Source organism: Terrapene carolina, unplaced genomic scaffold (genome assembly GCF_002925995.2).
Source record: "Terrapene carolina triunguis isolate 2854851 unplaced genomic scaffold, T_m_triunguis-2.0 Scaffold113, whole genome shotgun sequence".
NCBI classification, from domain to species: Eukaryota; Metazoa; Chordata; order Testudines; family Emydidae; genus Terrapene; species Terrapene triunguis.
In genome coordinates this window covers 31,032,380-31,054,955 of record NW_020664464.1, presented here as the reverse complement: position 1 = coordinate 31,054,955, position 22,576 = coordinate 31,032,380, and the positions used below count along the sequence as shown (strand labels likewise).

At 41.0% G+C, this 22,576-nt stretch overlaps 1 protein-coding gene across 4 annotated transcripts in view; it reads left to right on the top strand.

Annotated features, from left to right (window-relative positions):
- The first annotated feature begins 454 nt into the window (after positions 1-454).
- Positions 455-22,576, top strand: part of CSNK1G3 (casein kinase 1 gamma 3) — a 138,913-nt gene continuing 116,791 nt past the window's right edge. For 3 of the 4 annotated variants that reach the window (XM_029911704.1, XM_029911705.1, XM_029911703.1), the window contains exon 1: positions 17,556-17,633. The gene's annotated coding sequence lies outside the window, so the exon portion shown is untranslated. Of the gene's footprint in view, positions 699-17,555; positions 17,634-22,576 lie in introns of those variants that run through there. The other variant, XM_024193382.1, reaches the window with a different exon arrangement.

The following is a 22,576-nucleotide window of genomic DNA, read 5'->3' as shown; positions in this document are numbered from 1 at the left end:
AGGAACAGGACGAGGCGCGCCGCTTACCGTACAGACCCCGTGTTTTATTGAAGCAGTTAAGTCTGCAGTCGCGTGAGTCACCCAACGCTTCTTATTGGCTTGTTCCCAGTTCCACCGGTCTCTGCGCTGATTGGCTGAGAGGCCTGTCGCTCTCTAGTGGAAAAGGGAGTCTTCGGAAAGGGGTGGCTCCCGAGACCGTGGTTTCCCTCCTTTCTCCAATCACATTTCCCCTCCTTCCTCGTGTCATTCAGGCCCCGCCCACCTGCGAGTGTGCCCTCATGTGCCCCCGCCCTATTCCTTCCCTTCGCCCCGCCCCCTACTCTCCTTCGGCTCGTTCCTGCGCTGGAGTCCGCGCCCCGCCCCGCCATCTCTCTTAGCGCCGCCTCCCGTGGCTGGCGGGGGGCGGGGCGGGAAGGGGCGTGCGCTGTGTGTATCGCCGCCGCCGCTACCGCCGGGGCGGTTTCCGCCGCCGTTTCCCTCTGACTCGGAACCCCTCTCGGGCTGCGCCCTCCCCCTCTGACCCCATTTTTTCTGCTCGCACCGCAGGCGGGGAGGGCGGCCGGGCAGGATCCGAAGGGGTCAGCGCGCTGGGGGCACTCGCCGCCGTCCGGACAGCCCCAGCGAGCCCTCGGCGCCTGCAGAGCCGGTCCTCTCCGCCCCCTGCAGCGGCGGCTTCTCCTGCCCCAAGTGCCCGGGAGGTAACTGCCCTCTGCTCCGGGGTGTGACTCGCATCCCGGCCGCCGGAGCCAGCGCCGCTCCCCCTTCCCCGGCTCAGAGCCAGGCGGCTGCGGGGGTGGCTAGGGCCGCGGGGGTCGCACGTCCTGTGTGCACGGGAGCGGGGCGTGTGGGCTAAGCAACGAGCGGAGGGCTGCGATCGGGGGACTCGCCCGGTGTCTGTGACGTGAGGCGCTTGCTTGGAAACAAGCTCGGCGTGGGCAGCGCCTCGGTGGGGCGGGTGGAGGCTGCGGACGCGGAGGTAGCTGGGGCCGGGTGGAGAGCGTGTATTGTGTGACTGGGGGGCGTGCGTATGCAGGCTGGGGCGCTGGGAGGTTGCCTGTGTTCTTGGGTGGGAGGGAGTAGGGCATGGTCGTCTGGTTGTGACTCAACAAGCACCCCCAGCGTGTTGCTGCGCTGTGTTTGTGTGTGCGCTCGTCGGGGGGACGTGCTTGTTTGCGCCTTTTACACGAGGGTGGAAATGACACCGAGACACATCTGCCCTTGTGGAAGAGGCGAGTGTGGGGGGAATCTCGGCTTGACTCCCCGAGCCAGGAGGGAATCGGGAGTCTAATCTCATCCATGAAGGGACACGGCTCAACAGACCAGAATCTAGATTTAAAGCTCTGGGGAGAGTATATTGCTATTGTTGCTGGCACTGCCGTGTGTTGTGCGTAACCCTTCCCAGCTTGGTGTAATAAGGTGATCGGGTGGTCAGACCTCACTACTTCTTTTGCTTTGTTTACTGTTTGCTGCAAAAATCATTCTAAATCATCTAACTAGCGAAGCATTACTGACTTAGTTTTCCTTTCATGACTTTAATCATTCATTGCATACTACTGATGATTAATAATATTCAAGAAATGATCTGTTTTTGTGGGAATAGGTCAATATTTTCTGTATGTAGAACTGTGTCAAGTACATTATATTAGGTTGTTGAGTGTACAGTAAAGTGAGTCCAAGTGAGCTAGTGTTGATGTTTTAAAAAGTCCCCATTAACTTTATTAAACAGGGGTTCTGTCAACTTGATTTTTTTTAGCTCACTAATTTAAAAAAAATCGAATTTCTAAGTGACCACCTTTTAAATGACCCTATATGGGTCATTTAAGAATAAGAAAGCAGAATACATCAGATCTTGTGTACCACTTTAATGCTTTGAGTTCTATGTTCAAAAATATTTGTCTTGGGAGTCAGTATTTTTAGGCCTGGACCAAGATGAAAACACTCATGGGTAGTCAAGTTTCTACTTGACCTGCCTGATCCTGAAGAATTGCAGGTCATGTTTCTGATGACAACTTAACACTTTTCCCACAAAATAAACTTACCTTTGGAAAAGGCCCTCTTGCTAGTCCAGTTATCTACTTGCTACAATACTAATTTGACTCATTGTGATCATGTTTCACTATTTATTAGATTGTCCCATAATAACTTTTTGCAGGAGTAATATGGTTAGTGTTTTTTTCTAATCTTGCCAGTATAAGATACCAAAATATAAAAAATTCTTAAGTGCTATTGGGGAAGCTTGCATTTGTAAACATGGGATTGTTGCTATACCCATCTTTATTTTTTAAAAATAGCTGCATTAAGTAATCCCAGGGGATATTTGTAACCAACCTGTAATATCTAGGTGTCTGGGGTCAAATTGTTTTATTTGTATTTCTTTTAAAAAAAGAAGCCCAAAATTTGTTTTGCAGCATCATATCCTGGTTTAAAAAAATTCTTAACTCTTGAGCCATACAGCATTAGTGTGTGTTTATTAGGACCCAGGTGTATTAAGGGTAGATCATCCAGGTTGAAGAGTGAAGTGGAGGTACTTGCTGCCTACTAAATTTTCCAGAGGTATCAAATTACAGAAATAATCATGCTAAAAAACAGTATACTGATCAGTTGCAAAATGGTGTTTAATAATTTTAAATGTCTGCCTCTAGCGGGGTAGCTGTAGTGTTTAATGGGGAAAAAAAGTTGTAGCACAGTGTAGTTCATTCCCACTTAAAGGACCTTTTTACACTTCTCAAAAAAAAAAAAAAAAGATAACTTATTTCTTATCACTTAGCTTTGATTTTTTTTTAAACTGTTATTTTGAAATGGGATACAATGCTAGTATTGCTGTTATAAGAGTGACCACAAACCATGTGAAGAACAAAATTGACATGATGGAACTCAAAGTTAGCAATGAATCTGGGAGTCTTGCATGTTAATAGTTACCGTATAGACTCGTTCATTAGCCCATTCGTTTATAAGCCGATCCCCCCCAAAATGGATAGGTAAAAATAGCAAAAACTGTATGACCCTTTCATAAGCCAATCCTATATTTCAAGGGTTGGAAAACTTTGGCTCCTGGCCCATCAGGGTAAGCTGCTGGTGAGTTGGGACGTTTTGTTTACTTGGAGTGTCTGCAGGCATGGAGCCCCTCAGTTCCTTGTGGCCGCGGTTTGCTGTTCCCAGCCAATGGGAGCTTCAGGAAGTGGCGCCATTTCATGCAGCTCCCATTGGCTGGGAATGGCGAACCGCGGCCACAGGGAGCTGTGGGGCTCCATGTCTGCAGACACTCCAGGTAAACAAAATGACAATGTATTAGATCAGGGATCGGCAACCTTTGGCACACGGCCCGCCGGGGTAAGCACCCTGGAGGGCCGGGCCAGTTTGTTTACCTGCCGCGTCTGCAGGTTCGGCCGATCACGGCTCCCACTGGCCACGGTTCGCCGCTCTAGGCCAATGGGGGCAGCGGCCAGCAGCGGCCAGCACATCCCTCGGCCCACGCCGCTTCCCGCCACCCACATTGGCCTGGAGCGGCGAACCGCGGCCATTGGGAGCCGCGATCGGCCGAACCTGCGGACGCGGTAGGTAAACAAACCGGCCCGAACGGCCAGGGTGCTTACCCCGGCGGGCCACGGGCCAAAGGTTGCCGATCGCTGTATTAGATATTCAATTCAATGATTCCATAGAGTTTAAAATCATCAAATTTTGGTGTAGGCCCGTTTATAAGCCGACCCCCGCTCTTTGATGCTTCATATTTTTACCAAAAATATTCGGCTTATGAACAAGTATATACGGTACATTGCCAGGAAACCACAAATGTACACCACAAGAGCAAGCAAAAGTGAGAGGTGCACTGATGACAATCTATAATTCATTCAGTCTAAGGTGTATATTTGTGTATCTTTCACTTTCTGGTATTGATTTACTTGTGATTTTAGAGATCTATGCAGTTGGCTTTCCCCAGATTATTAAATGTGAAAAATTGAGGCAAATATTCAGCTAATTGCCACATGTTTATTTTTGTAGCATGTGTGTAAGTGGATTGGTAGCTTAAGTAAACATATATTCATATTTTTTCCTTCAGTTAAAATGAATGGCTCTATTAAATCTTAGTTCTGTGGAAATAGGATAGTAAGAAAGCAGTCTGGAAAGATGGGCTTGTGGTTTAAAGTACAGAGCTAGTAGACAGAATATATGGGTTCTATATTGGTCTGAGCCAGCTTCAGTGCCTCTGTTTCCTCATCTGGAAAATGGAAACACCAATCTCTGTTGCAGTGTTGTTGTCAATCTTAGTTCCTGTTTGTTACAGAAGCTCAAAATGCTTTACACCTTCAGTTCAGCGTTCTCCAGTCAATTGACAAATGCTTTAATAGTGAATAGTAAAATACTGTGAGCTGAGTACTCAAAAACACAGATGAGCCAGATTTTTTTGGCTCATCTGTTTTGTATCTTTATAATGGTAGATGTAATAGTGTATTGGTATCCAAAAAGTAAATGGATAACTATTTTGCCCAAAAAAACCGTTAAGAGGCATTAAAGAATTTTGATAAGCATAAAATCTATTAATTTACCTAATTAATTCTTTTACCACGTCAGATGAACAGCATTTTATCTCTTTATGTATTGACATTTTTTTTAAACAAGTCTTCAGTATAATTACACATTTTTTTGCAAACGTATTTCTTTACCAGGTATTTTTAAAAAGGATGCCACTATATGTATGTGCTTAGAATATACATATTATATATCTTGAGAATGTTAAAATTTATAATACAAGAAATTGAGAAGTAGCAGCATAGTTACCTGTGGGTAATGGAAGTAATCTTCAATACAAAGTACAGTAGAACCTCCGAGTTACGAATGCCAGTTATGAACTGACCTGTCAACCACACACCTCATTTGGAACTGGAAATATGCAATCAAGCAGCAGCAGAGACTCCTACCTCCCCCCCACCCCCAAAAGCAAGTACAGTACTGTGTTAAATGTAAACTACTAAAAAAGGGAAATTAAAAAAAAATTGACAAAGCAAGGAAACTTTCTGTGATTGTTTCATTTAAATTAAGATGGTTAAAAGCAGATTTTTTCTTCTACATAGTAAAGTTTCAAAGCTGTATTAAGTCAATGTTCAGTTGTAAACTTTTGAAAGAACTACTATAACGTTTTGTTCAGAATTATGCACAACCTTCATTTCTGTGGTGTTCATAACTCGATACTTTCCAGATCTAACTGCTATTTGATGTATATAAATATCTATCTTCAATATTGTACCTTACAAAAACCACACATGCATTTAGCTACTGATGCTCCTAGTGTTCTTTTGCTGCCCTATGTTTAGGAGGTAGCCTTCATTGTAAAGGAATAGAAACAAAAGGAAGCCTTATAAAAGCAAATGAATAATGGGTCAGAGAATTGTCTTTACATGAATCTGTGCATCAGTTGATAGTAGCACAGTGAGCTTTATGGCATAGGTTGCAGGGAGGATATTTAAACATTGTAACTGTGTTGTAAAATTCACATACTGAGTATGTTGTAGTTAGATTCATGTGACAAAGCTGCTTTTTTCATGTGCCAGTGACTGCCTCTCCTACTGTTTGCATATTAACCTTTGTCCACCAGTTCTACTTCCAACATTCTTTCAGTTTTATACAGCTGCTGTATTTCACAGATTTGCGCTTGTTGAGCCTCAAACCAATGTAAATTGGGAGTGATAGAGGGGCTTCCACATTTGGGGAAAAAGGAGGAAATTTAATCAGAAGCTGGAGGTGATTGATGGCAATTCACATCTCTCAGAGCCACTGCTTCAGGCTGTCTGCAGGCTCAGGAAGACAACCATGAAACAGTTTTCATGTGCTTCATATTTGGAAGACTGCAAAGGTTAGAATAATTTTTTAAAGGAAAGCTTAGAATCTGCTGCACAGCTTCAGGAACAGGCAGATTCTGTAGCAAATTTTGTAGCTTTGCAGTCCTGGGTATAAGGCACTTGTTTCCTGGTCTTTTAGGTTAATAAATATCACTTCATAAAATCAAAATACTACGTATGAAAAAGTTCTTAGGTAACTTAATGTTTTTTAAGTTTTTCCTTTGAGGTCTGTGCAGTGAACTTGTGGTAATGAAGGTAGCTTGACTTTACATGAGGAAGGATATGAATTATTTTTTTATACCAATAGGTTTTTAAATAATTGTATAAAACCCTTAAAAATGACAGATAGAACATATGGGATACTCATTTGGTGACCTGAATAACTGAATCATGGTGCTGTCACACATTAAGGGTACGTCTACACTACGCGCTGGATCGGCAGGTAGTGATCGATCCCCGATCGCTCTGCCGTCGACTCCGGAACTCCACCATGGCGAGAGGTGAAAGCGGAGTCGACGGGGGAGCGGCGGCCGTCGATCCCACGCCACGAGGATGCGAAGTAAGTGAATCTAAGTCGATCTAAGATACGTCGACTTCAGCTATGCTATTCTCGTAGCTGAAGTTGCGTATCTTGGATCGACCCCTCCCTCCCTCCCCTCCCCCCAGTGTAGACCAGGCCGAAAATGCCGACAAGCTGAAATGAAACTTTTTTCACCCCATGCCATTATTGATTTTCATGTATATTGAGGATATCCACATCAGATCTCACCAAATCTGAAAAATTGCTGAACCTGCATGATAGTGTATTTTGTGCCTTTGACTGCCTCACCTATGCACTGACCACTAAACATTCTTATTTGTCACTAATATTCTAAATAGCTTTCAAACAGGTGTAAGTTTTTTGGTTTTAATGATCTGCTGCAAAAATGCCTTTTCCTTTCCCTTCAAATGTAAGATTTACTCATTCAACTATGCTGGTTTAAGTTCTGGAAATATTCTGTCCTTGGGCCTTTGGCAGTTCTGAGGTCTGATAGCTGATGATATGGCTAGAAACTCGTGCATCACAGTGGAGAGTAAGGATCCCAAACAATAATTATATTTAGTATTTGTTTCCAGACTTGATAGGTTAAGATCTGTCTATCTATGGCTTTTGATAATAAATAATACAACTTGGATTTACAGGTATGGTATAACAATAAATAATACTAATAAACATAAAAGAATTCATAAACAGATGAGGTAAAAACTATGTAGGGTAAACATTGTCTTTCTTCCTAAGCTTTTTTTGTAAGTTTTAACTTACGCAAATATCTTAGCTATCATTTTTTAAATGTAACTTGTGATACCCTTTTGGAACTTAAACTTTCAGTCTCTACTTCTGAGCTGTTAGGTTGCATTTGAGTTTTTTTGTTCGTCAAAAAGGAGGGTTGTAATATGTGACAAGGTTTAATTAATCTCAAATATAGAGGAAATGTACAAAGTTGTAACTGGTTTTTGAATCTCAAAGTTTGAACTTAAACTTGTGTCCTATTTTTCCTTAAAATCAGTGGACATTCTGGGTGAAATCCTGATCCTATTGAAGCTAGTGGCAAAATTCCCTTTGTTTTCAGTGGGATCAGGATTTTGTCCTTTGAGTTTACGTTGGCAGGGTTAGTAAAAAAAATAAAAATAAAAATAAAAAAGGTTTCGTTCATATTTACTATTGTAGTTCAGTTTAATATAAGTTCTTAACACTTTAGGGAGAGAACACGAGAAAACTGTTTTAGGCACTGATTCAGCAAAGAACTTGTGTGCTTGTCTTAGGGCCTGATCGAAAAGCTACTGAAATCAGTGGAAAGATTTCAATTGATTTCAACAGTACATGATCAGTAATGCTGGGTTCTTTTGAAATGGAATGTTCAGAAGGCTCTCATATATCGAGTGACTAATTGGCTAAAATAAAGCAGGATTCTGGTTTGCTTACTTGGTGCCAGTGATTCCTTTTACATTTTACTGTTTTACTAAAGTTAATTAGGTTTATTTTCCATAATCTTTTAATATAAAAAAGTTTAAATGTAGGAGCTACTGCAAAGTGTGACATTCTGATGCAAATAGGTTATAATAGAGAAATGTCTTAAGTGAGTATTGCAAGGTCTGGGGTCAGAGCTGCAAGAGTGGAAGTCTGTGATAGCAATTGGGATGTTCAGCAAAGGAGTTGGTGCTGTTGGTAGCATGTACGTAATTAAAATAGGTAAGCTATGATTGAAGACGCATCTTGGAGATTCTTATAACGTCAAGATCCATTTGATTTTCATGCTGCTTGTTTGACATCATCAGAAACTGATAATTATAGTTCACTTGAAATTCACTGTCAGCTTTTTTCCTGTAATGTTGTGTATCAGTCACATTTTTTTGTGCTGGTCCTTTCCTTGTAGGCACAGCGGCAATGCGTATAGTTAAGATTGCCTAACAGTTTCCATTGTCAGTGCCTGTTTTCAGTTGCTTTGTCTGTTTGGACTTAAACTTTCCATGCCAGGTCTCTGGCTGATTTTTGAAATTTCAGCAAAATCAAATGGAGCTATCTCTGAGAGTGAGGTTAGGGAAAAGTACATTGTTTTGCCAATATTTTAAAAAAAATCTCTCATCTGTTTTATTGAGAAGTTTTAGCACCTCCCTGCTTTGAAGCAGGGATTGGAAACTTGACATGGAAAGGCCCAGGTTTAGGAGGTGCCTTTTACTGTTCCATGAAAATCCACCCACAGTTGGATGAGTTTTAAGAATATTGCTACTTGTACATGCTTAGTAGAGGCCTGTTAGAGTTTGGCAGCTAAATTCTCTAAAGATCCAATATACATTGGGCATGCCCCAGTCCAGAGTACTAGAGCTGAGCAATATGTTTTCTGCAACTGCTTCCAGGGTGTTGGAGACCTTTGGGGCACTGAGCACTGGAATTGAGAGGAGGGAGACTCTGTCCTTTGAAAACATGTCTCCCTCCCGGGGTGTGTGTGTGTGAGAACAGTGTCGCCCCCGAGGGCAGGGTGTGTATGTGAAAACAGCACCCATGGCTTACAGGAAAGCAGCACAGACCCCGGTGCAGCTCCTGCTCCGGCTGCCTTGGGCTGGCAGCAGGGGCTCACAGCTTTGCCTGTGAATCTCAGCCTCTTCACTTTCTCGCTGTAAGTGGGTACTCTGTGCGTGGGGGTGGAGGGGTATGCAATACAGGCACAGTACAGTATTTGCATTTTTTTTGTCTCCGCTGCTGCCTGATTGGTTACTTCCAGTTTCCCATGGTGTCTGGTTCACTGGTCAGTCTGTAACTCTGGTGCTCATATCTTTGAGGATCTACTGTAGAACCCACAGTTTGAGTCCCAGTATTCCTCTGCTGACAGCAAGTAGCAGTAAAACATACTGGCTAGGTGTTTCATCTCCTATATCAGGGTCGGCAACGTTGGGCACGCGGCTCGCCAGGGTAAGCACCCTGGCGGGCCGGGCCAGTTTTATTTACCTGCTGACGCGGCAGGTTCAGCCGATCGCGGCCCCCACTAGCCGCGGTTCGCCGTCCCGGGCCAATGGGGGCGGTGAGAAGCAGCGCGGGCCGACCCCTGTCCTATATGCTGGGTGGGCAAACTTTTTGGCCCGAGGGCCACATCGGGGTTGCACAACTGTATGGAGGGCCAGGTAGGAAAGACTGTGCCTCCCCAAACAGCCTGGCCCCTGCCCCCTATCCACCCCCTCCCACTTCCCACCCCCTGATTGCCCTGCCCCCCTCAGAACCCCCAAACCATCCAACCCCCCCGCTCCTTGTCCCCTGACCGCCCCCTCCCGGGACCCACGCCCCCTATCCAAACCCCCTGGTCCCTGTCCCCTGACTGCCCCAACCCCTATCCACACCCCCGCCCCCTGACAGCGCCCCCGGGACTCCCACCCCCTATCCAACTGCCCTCTGCTCCTCGTCTCCTGACCACCCCCTCCTGGGACCCCCCGCCCCTAACTGCCCCCCAGGATCCCACCCCCTTATCCAACCTGCCCTGTTCCCTGTCCCCTGACTGCCCTCCCGACCCCTATCCACATCCCCGCCCCCTGACAGGCCCCCCCCAACAGGTCCGCCCCGGGACTCCCACTCCCACCCCTCCCTGTTCCCCATCCCATGACCGCCCCCCCCCCGAACCTCTGCCCCCTCCTCCCTGATTGCCTCCCAGGACCCCCCCCACTCCCTTACCCAACCCCCCTGCTCCCCGCCCCCTTACCAGCAGCAGGAGCTCGCAGCCGTGACACCCGACCAGAGCCAGCTACGCTCCCCACGCTGCCCAGCGGGAGCGGTGAGCTAGAGCGTGGCCTGTGCGGCGGCGTGGCTGCCGGGGAGGGGAGACCGCATGGGAGGGGCTGGGGACAAGGCTCCCCGGCCGGGAGCTCAGGGGCCGGGCAGGACGGTCCCGCGGGCCATAGTTTACCCACGTCTGCCATAGAGCAGATGTAACTTAGATAATTTTTTCACATCTTAGCTCATAGAGCCAAGAAGCGATCCCTTCAATTGTTCTGTTAGCTTAACTGGAACAGGTCTGTCAAGGTACCATCACTGCTGATGATCCATGTGAGCAGCCAGTATAAGTTCACTGATGGGATTTTTTTCAGATTGCTTCCCAAAAATGTAGGAATTACTGAAAAACAAAATGCCAGACACTATACATTCAAAGAACAAGGTTGCAAAGTCAAGCACTCAAAAGTTGGGAAAGCCAACATTTAAGGTTTCCCATGCAACTTTTAAGTTTTGGTCCTCTTGTTCATATGCATGATGGTAAGATCTTTGATTACATGCTCACTTGCTATTTTTTCCCCACAGGATCCATCCATCTCATTCAGTACCTAGGATGGCCGGTGCTCACTGAATGGGTAGAAATATATTATTTTGTTATCACAGTTAAGTGTGTGGCCCCATGTCGTATTTACCTCAGACCACCCAAACCCTACGCGAAACACAGAATTATTAATTTCCTTGTGGACTTCTCTGTGATGCTCATCATAGTATCAGAATTTCAAACAGTAATGATTTTCTCTTCCCAACATACTTGTGAAGAAAGTACTGTAGAAGCTGGTAATATTCCCATTTTATACTTTTTCTCACCTGAGTTTTTGTTTTTTGCGCGTTTTGTTTTTTTTTAAGCATAGTTTTTTAATGTGATGATCTAGACACTTTAATTTGCTTTGCTGTGTAATGAATTAAACACTGGTAGTACAGTGACCATTGTAGAAAAATGGAGCATCCATTATGTAGTATTAGCTAACTCAGCATTAACTTTCACTCAGCATTGGACATTATAACATGTTTGGGAGAGAGGTGCCTTTTCTGACATTGGAGAAAATGATTGGCTTTCGTGTATTGGGATCCTAGTTTTTATGTTGCTTCTGATATTTCAGATATAGGGCTGTGTAGAGTAAAAGAGAGGTGGTGGAGCTGGAGCTGGCCTTTAATGTTTTAACTTTGATCCGTGCTGCAACAGTTACATTGTCTCCTCTGAATTCTTTATCATTGATGATCAGAAAATACTTATATAAAAATGACAAAATTAGACATGTCAAAATTAGGCATGACAAATTGAGATACTAAAGTTTGGCTTAGATAGATCTCTAAATTTCTAAATTTTAATTTTAGACCTTTACATAAGAAAGTTGCAATGATTTAACTAAAAATGAGATTTTAAACTAATGCAAAAATCTGTGTACACACTTATTTTGGCTTTAAACCAGCTCAGTTTAAATTGATTAGGAATTGGTTTAAGCTAAACTAAAATAACAATATCCACAAAGGGATTTGCACGAGTTTAACTAAATCAGTAAAATCACTCCTGTAGATTAAAGGGTTGCAACTTTCTTCTCTTGACAGACCTCACAGTGTTTAAATAAACTTTCTTTTATTATATAGTTTACTGACAATTTTTTTCTGCACAAAGGGCAGCATAGGATAGATTAAATATGTCTATGTTATCTCTGAAAATTTGAACTAATTATATATTTAGAAAATGCTATGCTTGGCAATTAAATGTTGGAGGAATTTAAACATAATTTTGGATTAAATTATGTAAATGTATGTGGTTTGGCAGATGAAATCTTCTGTGCCTTGGAAGTGTGTAATTTTTTAAAAAAAGGCTTAATCCTGCAGTACTTATTCAGGTGAATAACTTTCTCATGGAAGTGGATTTCAATGGGGCTGCTCCTGTGAATAAAGTTGTTTTTTGTCCATAAGTGTTTGTAGAATCTGGCCCAAAGTGTGCACTTGTAGGTTTTTTGTACAAACTACAGGAAATTATTCTTAGTTCAGGAACGTGACATAAGAATATAGAGTCTATGTTGCATGTAGATGTAGTAGGATGGGTTAAGGTGACTGGCCCTGATTTTAGAACTCCTTTGTGGTAGTTTGGTCTCATCACAAAAGTTGTTAGAAAGCAGTAACTGCTTGCATAATTAAGCATCTCAGTTCTAAATTCTGTTTTCAATTAATTTTAATTCTGAAGCTTTCATCTATTGTGTTGAAATTTCCCAGAGTTGGCCTGTGACTGCACGGAAATTCTCATAATAAGCTTGAGCAAAAATGTTTCATAGATCTTTCAGTTAGGATAGCAAGAGCCAAATACTAATAATGTATGGAGATATACCTATCTCATAGAGCTGGAAGGGACCCCGAAAGGTCATCGAGTCCAGCCCCCTGCCTTCACTAGCAGGACCAATTTTGCCCCAGATCCCTAAGTGGCCCCCCTCAAGGATTGAACTCACAACCCTGGGTTTAGCAGGCCAATGCTCAAACCACTGAACTATCCCTCCCCCATTTCCTTATAATAAACAATCCGATGATGTGGTTTTGAACAGCTCTACAGTCTGGATTAGAAAGTTTAAATTTGGCATTGATGCTGTAATTGACAAGTCTGTTTTCATATGGAAATTTGGTTTGATTTCGCAGGCATATGGTGAAAATGGCTGTTAGGTTGTGAAAGGGATTTTCTCAGTAAGCTCCTAATGATTTGAGAGGAAGTGGTGCACTTGTATGCATAGCTGAGGTAGATTTATATTTAAAAAGTGCACTGAAGTGCCCATTACCTGAAACAAGGCCTGTTCAGGAGGCGCTTAATTCCACATGCACCTGGGAAGGTGCTGAGGGAAGGCTCCTGGAAGTCTGTAGAAGAGAAATGTTGAAACGTGTTTACTTGGGACAAATTAAAATTTACTGTGTGAAACTAGTTTCAATTTCATTGGCTTCTCCAATTCTCATATTACTAGATGCTGTAAAGTTATAGGAAAATTGTGTATTATAGTAGTATGAGGAGTAGTAGTATGTTATCATGTAATTAAACTATATGGTAATGCTTATGCCCAAGGGAGCAGTTAAGTTTACATGTTTCGTTTTAATTTAATCACTTTCTGATTCTGCAATGTTATGTTTTTAATAGTATTTTATTCAAGTTTAAACTGAAAGTGCATTAGCAAGGATAAAAGAAGGATCAAGTAACCTTTATGCTAAAGGTGATCTGCAAATTTGAAGAAATATTAGTATTCTCTGAAGTTATTCACTAAAAGTTTTCTCTGTTATTGGATCCATGCTCTTGTGCAAAATCAAAGTTCTAACGCTGCAGTAGCAACTGTCTAAAGCTATGTATGGACTAAAAATGTTGGTTGCCTAAATGTGTTGGCAAACATGTTTTTTAAACACTAGTATAGACAGGATTTAAACATTTTAAAAATGTTACTAGTCAAGGTCAGCCCTAGGCTTTACCTAGCCTGCATTGGCATTTAACACATTTTAGCTAATTTTTTTAAAGACATTATCTATTTTTCTGGTCTAGACATGGCCTAAAGATATTGGTTCTGGGTGGGCTATTGTGTTATTCCCTGTAATATAATGTAAGCTTCTCTTGGTGGTTCAACCACCAGCTTTTCTGCCAACAGTTAGACCCCAATCCTGAAATTGACTGCAGAGGTGAAGCTTTGTTCTTGCATGAACCCCATTGACTTCATTGAGGATCCACAAGAGGATAGGAATCTGCCATTCTCGTTGTTGTATAGAAACTCCCCAGGGTTGTAAAATTGACTAGTGTTGCTAAAAGCTGAGTATTGTTTTTGCTAGAAAAGAGCATGTTGGGTGGATAGGAGAGTATTTCTTTTTCCTTGTTGGTGATGTAGAACATTTGGACGTTTGTGGACATTGGCACTCCATGCAATTGTTTAGCTTTTAAAGATTGTATATGCTACCAGAGCATTGAATGGGAGTTATGAAATACTGTGTGATTATGTAATTGAAGACTATTGCATCATAATCTTACTTCTGCTCTCCTGTGATTATCTTATTGCTCATTGCCTGTTTTGCCTTATTGTTTATTTAGTTTTAGTTTTCAATACTATATATAACACACACACACACACATATGGGTAAAAAGATGAGAAGGTTAAAAAAATCTTAACTCTTGCAGCACTCACTATGAAAATATTACCTTCATGATATTTCTATAGACTACCTACATACTCATCTACTATACAATGACATGTATGCAAGCAAGTGGGGTGGTGTACCAAGGAGGAGTAATAACAGTGAAGATGCATGTCCATGACACACAATTGGGGAAATTATGAGCATTTAAATCACTCTGTGCTGAATGTTCCTTTCACTGTGTTTTGTTTGGGTTATTCATCATGTACAGTAACTGAGAGTTATTTCTTTTGATTTGCAGAAATTTAAGAACACTTTTAAATGGTGGTCTGCTTGTAGGTCACCATATTCTTGGGTGATTTATATCCGTGTTTATTGACAAAAATAATTTGAGTTATCTGTAGTGGGTATAATGCTTCAACTTAGTGTAGTTTTTGCTCTGAAGTGACAATAGATCTGTTTAGTAAGGTCACTTTCGCGATTTAGATATTGTCGTATCTAATTTTTATAACTAGAATATGAAGTTTTCACTATCTTTTTAATCCTTATCCTTCACGGCTAATAGAGCTATGGGAAATGTCAGGATTCTGCTTTGATTAGTGCATCTATAAATGAATTGTTTACTAAGTTTGATTTGCAGGGACCTCTGCCCTCTCACCTGTACAACCCCATTAAGTCAGTTGGGTTGCACAAGGTATAAGAGAGGGCAGAATTTATCTAGTAGAATCTGTTACTTGTGGTGATGCAGAAATAGCACAGCTGGAATTTCAACTTTCAGGCTGAATTTTCAGAACTGTCTGCCAGAGGAAAACATCTTTTTACCTGTTAACTAAGCAAATTTGATATGGAAGTCATCAAGACCAAGAAAAGAGGCTGCAGTGCCATTTTCCACAGATACAGTACACCTTAAGTCTGGCATTTTCAAACTTCTGAGTGCTTGACTTTTCACCCTTAATCTTTTATTATAGTTTCCTAAGTTAAAATTTAACTGCAAAAAGTCCATCATGTGGTTTTGGCTCCATCTTCGGCCTTTGACAGTGTTCAGACATTTAGATCCACAGCACAGACTGCTGTCACTTGAGCTAATTTAGTAACTGGCAGCACTGTAAAGCTGTTATCCTCTATGTGGACCAGTTACTAGAGGGGGACAACACACACTTTGCCGTGCGTTTCACAGCTATTTCCTGACAGCAAAGTAATGTAGAGATTGAAGACTCCTGGATTCAACCTTAGGTCCTGTGGCATTGTGCTTTAGTGGTTATAGGCCCTTATGCCTCTGTGCTTCTAGCTTGTCAATGTCCTCCCTCTGCTCTTGCCCCTCTTGCACTTCTGCTATTAATCAGACCCTCCCACCAGCTCCTTTCTCCCCTGCTGCCTCATCAGGCTTGTGTCCCACTCCTCCTCTGTTCCCCCCTCTGGCTCCTGCAACCTCATTTTACCTTCCTCCCTGTAGCCCTTCCCCACATACATAATACATAACTAGAGAATATCCTTGTATTGCAGCATGGAATCCAGTGTTCTAGAGGCACATGGTTTCCTAATCTATACCCATATTCATGTAAATGAAGGTTTACATGAATATGGGTATAGAATTTTTTTTCTCAGATGCATTTTATGGATTTATATGGAAATTATTTGGGTATGAAAATATTTTAAAACGGTCTTGAGAGAGACTGACTCAGAAATGGAAAGAAATAGACCATTCATAGAAAGACATGTAAATAGGCTTGTATATCACCACTTTACAATGGTGTCACTGCACAAAGGGAGTTTTTTTGACAATTGGAGATACTGCATTCTCTGTGGTTCTATGATGGCTTTCAGTAGGGTCTAAAACTATATTTTAATGAAAATTGTGATTGACTGTGTTATAATACCTTTTTGCTTTTGTTTAAAGGACTGTATTGTAATAACTAATTATAGCTATGTCTCAGAATGTTTTACTGTGTACTTAACTGATATGGTCCACTAGCAACATGCCCTTAAAACATTGATACTTAATTGAGACCTGCCATGGGGCAGCAATGGAAGTTCATTTTCCTCCATGTACTGGTTGTGATAGACACTGAAGTGGCCCTCATACTGCTTCTTGATGATGATATTAAATCCATAAAAAATGTTTTAGGAAGGGAATTAATGCAAGTTTTCTTAAGTTTAATTATGTTTAAACTTTAAAAATGATTTTGTGTATTACATGTAGTTCTGTTGCCAGAGACCAATAACTTAACCTTAACATGGCTAAAACTGAATTCCTGATTCTTCTCTCTCCTTTCCTGTTCTTTGTCACTTTGAATACATCAATGCACTTACCATCAACTTAGGCCTGCTACTGGGGCATCATATTTGTCTCCTCTCTTACTGTCTTCCCTGCCCTATGCCTCATCTTCCAGGCAGTGTCGGAATTTGCTGTTTCTCCCCTTACAACTCTTGAGAACATAGGAACATTATCTTTCTGGCAAATAGCTAGAACGTTTCTTACAGGCCATTGTCATCTCCCTTCTTGATTACTGGCCTCCCTGATGCCCATTTCACCTCCCTACCTCAAGTCAATACAAACTGTAGCTGTTAAGATCCATCTTTTTTGTGCAGTATCCTGACTATAACCCTGCTGTTGGAATCTCTCCTGGCTCCTCTCATTGGGATCAAACTTAAACTTCGTTGTGTTTATATTCAGGGCCCCCTCATTACTCAACTCTTTGTCTTGTATAATGTCAGTGCCCTGCCCTTTCCACTTCACCAGTGATGCCTTTTTTTTTTTTTTGCCTTCATACTGCTCCCTAATTTTAGAATGCTTTTCCTGAGCTGGTGGATAAAGCAATTGCCTCTCATTTAAATCCCTCTCTTTTTTTTATGATGTCTACAAGAAACAAATTAATCAAGTTATCTGTTTTTATTTGGATGAGCTGCTTGTTTATGTAGAGGGAGAGTAAAAAACCTAATGGGAAATTGCTGTGGTGGCAGAAGAGTGGGATGAATTGTGTAGCAAATCCAGCAAAACAAACAAACAAAGTAGCAAATGTAATTTATAAGACACTTCCATACTATCGTAATCATCTTGCTTGTATGAATTATCCCTTTACCCTCTCTTAATCTCAGTCATTTTAGTTGGTACACTTAGTTGGTGAAGGGTATGACTTCCTTTGTTTAGAAGGCTTCTTGTATATATAGGACACACTCACACTTACAATATTAATAGAAGCCTGCTTTCTACTTTGATTTAGAAAAACAACAGTACTAAATCTTTAATTTGTATAAAATCTGAGTAAAGCATCAGAAATGTTTACATTCATGAATGAGTGCCAATATTACATGTGTATTTCTTTACTTTTAGCATGCTGTTTACATCTAAAACGTGAACATTATGGTGAAGAAAAGGCATTGCCATGATCAGTGTACTGCTTTCTTGGGTAAGTGTGATTTGTGAATTCTAATAGTTACCACATTATGTATGTGAGGGAGACATGATCCACAATTTGTTATAGAGAGGGTTCTTGGCAACAAACACCCCAAATATGCTGTTTACTTCAGATTAGATGGAAATTGTATAGTATAGTATAGTAAAGTGCAACATTACACTCAAGACCAGAAAGAAGAGGTTACATAAGAGGGCTGAGTGTCTTCCTTTCTAACAGTAATACTATCATTGTTAAATATTAAAAGAACTTCCTGTGTCTCTGTAGTAGGAATCCTATCAAGGTACTAGTTGTTTTAGCTTATGTAAATACTGTTAAGAGCAAGCAGCAGTAGTTGTCTATATAATTGAATTTTGTAACCGGTAACATATGTTGAATCAACAAACGAAAAGTGACAAGCCCATAAATTGCCACATAATTGAGATAATTTTTTGAAAACTAAAACTTGTAGTTGCTGATCTATTATTTTTTGATTTATTGCTATACATTCCATTGAAATACCGTTTAAAAGTATTTCAATGGAAGTGTGTGTCCTATATATACACTAGAACACCAGAATAATTTATTTTAATGTTATATTTTAGCAAAATATTTAGTAATCATTTTGCTCACTAAATATCCTACAAGTTTAAACATGTGATTCTTACAATTCTGTGAATAGTGACTGCATTAGCATATAACTTACTAATTTTTTTGTTATCTAACTGCTGATCAGATTGTGAAAGGGCATCCAAATTTTCACCGATATATTTATCTTTGAGTATAAAGTTACTTGTCTGTTGCCTTGGGGATTGTGGCTGTTAGTTGTAAAAAGGCATATCTGACTAGCATGCTGTAGTGTCTCTGTATGTGGTCCCACTTTTGAATCTTCATGTTAATATTTTTTTTAAGGCTGAAATCTAAAGTGTTCAGATATTGATACGGGGAACTTCTTTATTTAGAGACAGCTATTCCAACAAGGGTTGGTTAAAATTGCACTAATTTTGGTAGCTGTAAGTGCACACAGTCTTTTTCTAATCATCCCTTTGAACCCCCTTGGCCTTTTTTTGTGTGTGTGTGCTTGTTTCACAAATAAGAATTTTTCTACCAACAGGCAGAAAATGGTGGTAGAGTCAGAAAAATAATTAAATTAGCTGACTCATTTACTTAAAGAGGAATATTTTCTTGATCTCTCTGGCTGAACAAAGTTTGTCTTTGGCATAATTTTTAGAGTAGAATTTCTGACTATCCTGTTTATTCTCTTATAAATAATTGACATTTTGACACTTTTTAAAAGCAAAAATAGTCTTTTCTGCTGTTGGATATTAGACCTATGTTTGTGTTCCTCACAACTTTTTTCCTTTTGCCAGTTAAACTTCATTAATGTAATGTGTTTGTATTATCTGTCATAATCTTTTGCAGGCTATAGTCCATTGTGAGTTGCTCTGAATTCAGAAAAATCACTTGAAAAAAATTCAGAGCTCTATTAACCAGGGTGGACTGATTTAAATAGCTTGACACACATGGATATATATTATACTATACAATACCGCTAACAAGGTACTAAGGTGAAACAGTGAATTTTCTGCTTCCTAATGGTGTAGAATGAAATCCTGGCCTAATTGAAATGGGTGGCAAAACTTCATTTTCATTGGTGCCAGGATTTCATTTGGAGTACTGCTTCTTACCTTTCCTTAACTGTTCATCTTCTCCCTCTAAACCAGAGGTCCCCAAACTGTGGGGCGCGTGCCCGTGTAGGGGGTGTGTGGAGGAAATATTTGGGAGGGGGGGTGGCGGGGCCCAGGCCAGCTCGCACAGGGGGTGGGAAGGGAGCACCACTCAGCCCCTCCCCACCCCTAGCTCTGCTCCAGTCCTGCCCCCAGCTGCGTCCCCAGCTCCCGGCCCTGCGCCTGACCCCATCTCCAGCCTCGGCGTGGCTCTGCACCCAGCCCCCCGCCAGCTCCCAGCCTGGACCGTGGCTCCGTTCCTGGGCTGGGGGTGAGGCCCGGAGCAGAGCTGCACCTAGTTGTGGGCCCGGCTGCCGGCCCCTTCTGCAGCCTGGCTGCGGCCCTGCTCCTTCCTCGGCCCCTGGCTTGGTCTCCTTACCCCTGTCTGTATCCCCTCTTGCCTCCGCTCCTGGCTCCGGGGGAGAGGGGGATGAGGATGGAGGGTGCAGGGGTGTGACCCTCAAAAGTTTGAGGACTGCTGCTCTAAACTCACTGTTTTAGAGAAAAAAGAACAGGAGTACTTGTGGCACCTTAGAGACTAACAAATTGATTTGAGCATAAGCTTTCGTGGGCTACAGCCCACTTCTTCAGATGCAACGAGTGGCTGTAGCCCACGAAAGCTTATGCTCAAATCAATTTGTTAGTCTCTAAGGTGCCACAAGTACTCCTGTTCTTTTTGCAGATACAGACTAACACGGCTGCTACTCTGAAACCTGTTTTAGAGAAGTTCCTGTTAAAACAATCAGCTTCAAAAGTCTTTCTAATGTATTTCTTCACATTCTGAAGACTGAGCCAGACTGTTTCAAATAAGCCTATCTATTAAATTCAACTTTCACAATCTGTTTTCCCTTGCTGTATTGATAACTAGAATATATGTATATAAGAGTGTACTTTAAAAAGTCTTGGTAGTATTTGGAACTGGAACATGTTTGGAAGTCCGACCTGCTCACAGCTATGGTAACAGGTTTTAGAAGCAATGTAATGATAGGCACTATTCAGAATGTTTCTCTTGTATGTTCCAATGATTTCTGAAATGTAATGGTTGTCTTCAGAAATGGTTTTCTCCTGCTGTCTCCTCTGACAAAGTTAATATTAAACAGCCTAAAATGGGCAAGGAGGAGGCTTTGATCTAACGGCAATTTTTACCCCTGCTTAGAAATCACACCTATCTCTGGCCACTTCTAATTTGTTTTGTTTTTGTTGACAATGCTGTAAATACGTAGGGTGATTTCAAGTGTGTCACTAGCTCACTGGCATGTTTTAGAATGAATCCAGTCTATTTTTCTTAACTCTTGGCATAAAATGTGTAATTAGCAGATTTCATCAAGTTAGTGTAAGATACAATTTTAAATAGATTTTATTGCATACAAACAAGTCTGATGCTAATATGCTTACATTAATCTTTTTTCTTTCTCAAAATTATTCCCCATATAAGACTATAGTATATATCAACAGTGAAACAATTAGAATTTCAGTTAAACTGTGTGAGGGGGGAGGAGGAAATAAAAAAAAATATTGGCAGAAGTTTGGTGTAATTTTTAGACTATAGTTGTTTTATTAATTCCATAATAAATTAATTTGTCTCTCTTGCTTTTCATTGTAGGCAAAATATTCAGTGTGAGTAAATATACTACTTAATGTACAATATGTAAGGCATATTGTGTGTGTACGTACAACTTATTCTTAATACAGTGCAATCAGAGAAGTCTTACAATAGCCCTCTTTTTATTATGAAAATGTTGCTGTAGTGTAGGTTAGTACTAATTGAAATGTGGTGAAGTTGTATAATGATAGATCAAATATACTGGCATGTAAAGTACCACAGTATGAGTGTTGGAATGAGACTTGTGAAAAATTTTTTATTAAAATATGTAAGTAGCATAATCTCATGAAAATTCTGCCCATTTTAAAATTCTTCATTTACTGTAATGTCATCATTGTCATTAATGTAGCTTTATTGGATATTGTACCTAAATATTGTATATCCCTCAAACAGAAATGTACTTCAAGTGTTGTATATTCAAAACCCTTATGTAAATGCTTGATAGACATGTTAATTGAATATGATGATAAAGTATACCAACTGAAAATGCATTCACATCTGATAAATAGATTTATTCAGTGTCCTATATGGTTGAGTCCTCATTAGTAGATTAAGGGTCAAATCTTCAAAAATGCCTAAGTCACTTTTGAAAATGGGATGTAGGCTTCTAGGCAACCGCAGAAAACTTGTACATGTAGCCCGATTCTCATGTTGAGTGGCCTTTATTGTACAAAGAACATCACTGGACCATTCTTAGAAGCTTATCTTGATATATTTTGACTCTAGTTTAGAAAATTATAGTTAAAATATGTAATACTACTTATTCAATAATTATTAACTTTTTAATAAGATTTCAGTTTAGTTTGAGCTAAGGTCATACTATTCTTACACTATTATACTTTAGGTTAGATAGTCATTAATTGTGAAGTTGAGGCATTATTTTGATAACTTTTCCTTAACTCTCAGTGTGCAAAGCATTATGCTCCGTTTCCAGCCTCCGTCCCACTGAGTTTGCACTTGACCCCATTAAATTATGTGGCACTGATGTAAAACTCCGGTTAGAGAGGTGTCCATATTTAGTTCCAAACATATTACTCATCTGTATACAATTATGGGTTGGGGGGGGGAACTCCTGCATTAAAACCATTATTGAGGTTGCAAAGTCAGGCACTCAAAAGTTAGGAAATTCCAGAATAGAGGTTGCCAGTGCAACTTCAATTCAGTCCCTTGGTGCACGTGTATTATGACATAGTCTCTGATTACATGATATACTGTTTTGTCCACAGGACCATACCACATTCAGTGCACTGGATGGATGGTACTCATTTAATAAGCAGCTATTAAATATTCTGTTTTTCCTAATTCTTCAATGTGTGGCCCTAGGCCTTATTTATTTGTTATTTATCCCCTGCTCTGAAGACAGAATTATTAATTTCCTCATGGGCTTTTCTGTTATACTCATTAGAGTTTGTGACTGTTTCACAAATATTAATTTGTTTTCACAGTCACCTTGTGAGAAGAGGGGGGAAGGTATTATCCCCATTTTACAGATGGGGAAACTGAGGCACGGAGATGGCAGTCAAAAGAATCCACTCATTTTGCATAGCCAATTTGAGACTGCGAGGACCTCATTTTTCAGAGTGTTAGTATTATGTAGCTCTTCCAATGTTCAAAGCATAGTTCCTGTT